The sequence below is a fragment of the Crocodylus siamensis genome, chromosome 5, assembly GCF_052110815.1.
Source record: "Crocodylus siamensis isolate JL-2025a chromosome 5, ASM5211081v1, whole genome shotgun sequence".
Classification (NCBI taxonomy): Eukaryota; Metazoa; Chordata; order Crocodylia; family Crocodylidae; genus Crocodylus; species Crocodylus siamensis.
The window spans coordinates 23,917,103-23,921,148 of record NC_143399.1 but is presented as its reverse complement, the minus strand read 5'-3'; positions in this window follow the sequence as shown (position 1 = coordinate 23,921,148).

The window sequence follows — 4,046 nt, the reverse complement described above, 5'->3', positions numbered from 1 at the left end:
CAGCTGAGAGGAACGCTGCACTGGACAAAGAAAAAAGCAAAGAGCGCCTGATCTGGGAGAAGACAGGACCAGCTCCCACACTGGCATGGAAGTGTTTTATGGCAGTATGCCTATGCCGATTCGCTGGCTGGCCCCTTGAAAGGGAAATAAAAGCCCCAACAGACAGGGCAATAGGAACCCGAAGTGGGTTCCCCAGTGGGCACAGAGCAAAGCCCCACTGAGGGGAAGTGCTGGCAGCCCCAGGAAGGGGCCTTTGGGAATAACCTAAGCCCAGGAGGGCTACAATACTCACCTGAAACAGAGCCATGGACTCCCAATGTCCCCAGACTGGATTGGATCCAGGAGGAACCTGAGGAGAGAAGGAGACACAGCTGTCTACACTTCAATGACCATGAGCCAGTGAGAGAGGAAATGGCACCAGGAGGCAAAGCAGGATGAACTGACATTCTAATACATCTACCCCAATTCAAAAGGCCAAGATACATATAACTATACCAGAACCAAACCCAGAAGATCGGGGTTCAACATCGTTGGTTGGCATTAGGTGGGGTGTAGGGGAGGTGGAGAACCAAATGGGAAGATCAAAGAAGGGGACAAGGAGGGACAGGACATGCATCTTCCTCCCAACTAAACAAATGTATTACAGCAAGACATGGCAGGGGAGAACCCCTGAGGACCATCTGGAATCTGACCCAATAACAGGCTATCCCTTCCCCGAGCAACAGCAAAGTCTGAAAAACCCATACAGACCAGACACACCTGTGAATGGCATACAAGATTACAATGGACAATACTTTAAACTAACTCTAACTTGCTGCTGGTGGTTGGCAGTTCCCTGCTTTCTCCCTCCTGCAGATTCCTCTTTGCCTAACGATTATAACAGGAACAGCCAACCATAGGTTGCAAGCCACAAGTTGCTCATAAGGCAGTAAAATGGGGCTCATAAGAATCTACCAAAGACAAAGGCATTTATCCAAAATACACATTGCCTAGTATTAGTATGATGTGCACCTTGTATGTGTACCCTTTCCTTCCTCCTCCACTGAGCCTGTCTTGCCGGAAGCTCATGTGTCATAAAATAACACAGATGAATTTACTTCAGCAATGAGAAACACTAAAACTGCACCTGAATAAAGATGCTGAAAAAGCAGGATGCAGTGCTATCAAAGGCGATGCAACAAGTATGGGCAGAAAAACAGTCACCAGACAACTGACATATAAAGCTGTATAAACAAAAATTGTCCTTAGAAACAGAGAGCTGATTGCTCATGTATAAAGGAAATAGGGCATCAGTGTGGGTAATACCTAAGTTACATTTTTCATAATTTGCTTATTTAATTGTATGTCCCTCAAGATGCCTGCAGGGGACTAAAAAAATTTGGATGAGGTAATGTGCAAGCAGGGTCCTCCTCCTGAAGTAATGGGGAGCTACGTGCTACTTTCAGTTCCACCATTGCTGTTGGCTTCAAAGACACTTGGCATGGTGTAGTAAAACAACGTTCTTCCCTACTTGTAATATGTACCATATTCGGGCAATGCAACATACTTGGGCAAGGCCAGCCACCTTTCAGCAACTGAGCCAAATACATGCTTCTAGCCTAAGATGGTCATCAGACTTTCCAAAAACCTAAGACTTTCTTGACTTTTCCAGGAGTAACTATTTCTAGCTTATTTGCCTAGATTTACATAGATCCTATGGGTGCTAAAAGACATAATGACTGCAGGTGACAGCAGAATTCAATTCATGAATCAATTTCTCTCCCTGCCCACCTCCAAAAGCCATGACTTTTTGCAAAAGTAATAAATGTTTTCAGTTGCTTTGGTTTTTGTTTTTTTTAATTCCTAGCTTTTGAGCCATTAGGTTGTTTCTAGGGTTGATGGTTGTTGCTGTGTTGGTCTAAGGCAAACAAGGTTATTTTGGTAGATGTGATATTTTTCATTAGACTAGCTAAATAGTTGGGAAAATTGTTCTTTGCAAGCTTTTAGGCACGAACACCCTTCTTCAGGCATAGGGAAAGTCTGTTGGTGTTTGTGTGCTTTCTACCCAGGCAAGCACACAAACACTAGCAAACTTTCCCTATGCCTGAAGAAAGGCATTTGTGCCCAAAGCTTTGCAAGGAACAATTTTTTCCAACTTTTTAGCTGGTTAATAAATATATAACATCTATCCAAAGAACCTTGTCTGCCTAAGTTGTTTCTAGGCTTTTCTCTATAGCAAGATAAGCTAGAAACTTACTTTTAAAATATATGTTGAAATTAATCACATGATCCCCATGACTCCAGCACCTTCAGCTTTAAGAAAAAATACTAAATATGACAGGGGGCCCAATGAATCAATGCAAACAAACCAAAAACCAGAACTGGGTTTCTGCTGGCTTAAGCATCTCAGCAGTACTGGAGTTAACTAGCTGTTCTTCAAGTGTTCTTTATAGCACTTTGTTTTTGTCAGTCCCCATAAAGTCCCATCACCTTGGGCCCCTCTAGGAACCAGTGGGAGAGAAACAATCTCTGGCAACAATAGATTACTCCTAGAATTTTCTTATTTTACCTCCTAAATCTGACTAAATTTGAATATAGTACAGACTTCACCATAGAATCTCTTGTTGTGGCTTGCATTTGAAATTAATATGTGATTTGTGAGCCAAGAAAAGGTTAGACACTGATAGGCAGTGAGATAAAATTCAATGTTTATTTGCTTCCCCTGCTTCACTTTGAGTTGGTTTCATGAGAGAAACTAAAGTTTCCTTTAAACCCCTGATACTAGGCAAAATATTACCACTACAGAAGTTACTTCATCTTAGTTCTTACTAACTTTTTAAAGTCTTTTAAATGTCAACTCAGTTTGGCCTCTAAAAATTACTGTTTTGCCATGCTTCCTTGCTGCTGTTTCTGGCTGGATGCCAGCCAGGAAACTTTGTGCTGGAAATTTCTAGCTCTTTCTCAATGTCATCTTCTCCTAGGATAGCCTGCGTTGCCAGGAGAAGAAATTTCTGCCTACTTGACAAATGCCATTTATTCAATTGCATCTTTTACTCCATTTTGTCTTTACTTCCCAGCCAGAGCCAGAAAATGCATCCTTTTTTTTTTTTAATTAAATTACATCACTATAAATAAACCTGACATTTCAACCCAAATGTTTCTTCTCCTGTTTAAAGGATTTAAAGGCTCCATAAACAAGTAGCATGCTTCTATGGAAAAATTAAGGGTAAGGCAATGAATCCAAGTCCAACTCTTCCAAATTCTTCTCTGCATATGTGCTATCAAAGTATTAAAATTTATGCCGCTTCTCAGGTGGAATTTTTTACGCTTGCACCTTTTCTGGGTGAGTAGCCCAGGTTACTTTATTTCAAAAAGAAAGAATAGCAATGTCTTTTCTACAGCTGCAAAGCCACATCACTTATTTTTGAAAGGTAATTGTAAGATACTGATCAGTGTTGTGAATATCAGTCCTCTAGAAACTGGACTGATTACAAACTGATTTTTCCGTAAGCTATTGAAGATCCATTACACGTTATGACTTTCCATTGAGCATGATCTCGGTGGGTGAAGTGGAAGTTAAAGCCTATGATTGACTGCCAGTCAAAAAAAAAACTGCAGACTTCAAGTTTCCTGGATTTTGCAGAAAATCAAGCCCCAGTGATTCACTAAAAAGAAAAATCACTGAATTGACTCACTCCTTAAAATATTTAAAGAAAGTAACTATCCAAAGAAAAATAGCACGTTTACAAACCATGTGTTCAACAGCTGTAAATAACTTTTAACAAGTTTGTAGCAGACCTTCAAAAGCTCACAAAAATGTGATTCCAAGGATTTTATTAAAGGTGTGTAAAATATGGCTGTCTAACTGTAGAAGGGTACACGCAAGTCAGTTTCCAGTGCAGATGGTGGTGTGGCATTTGTCTTGATTTTAGGGTACAAATATAACATTTCAGAGCAAGAGTTTAAAAATTACAAGACTCCTGGCATTCCTGTGTTGTAACCAACCCAAATCATGAATTTTATATAATTTTCATGCAAATTATAAATTATTTAAAACTGGGTCCAGA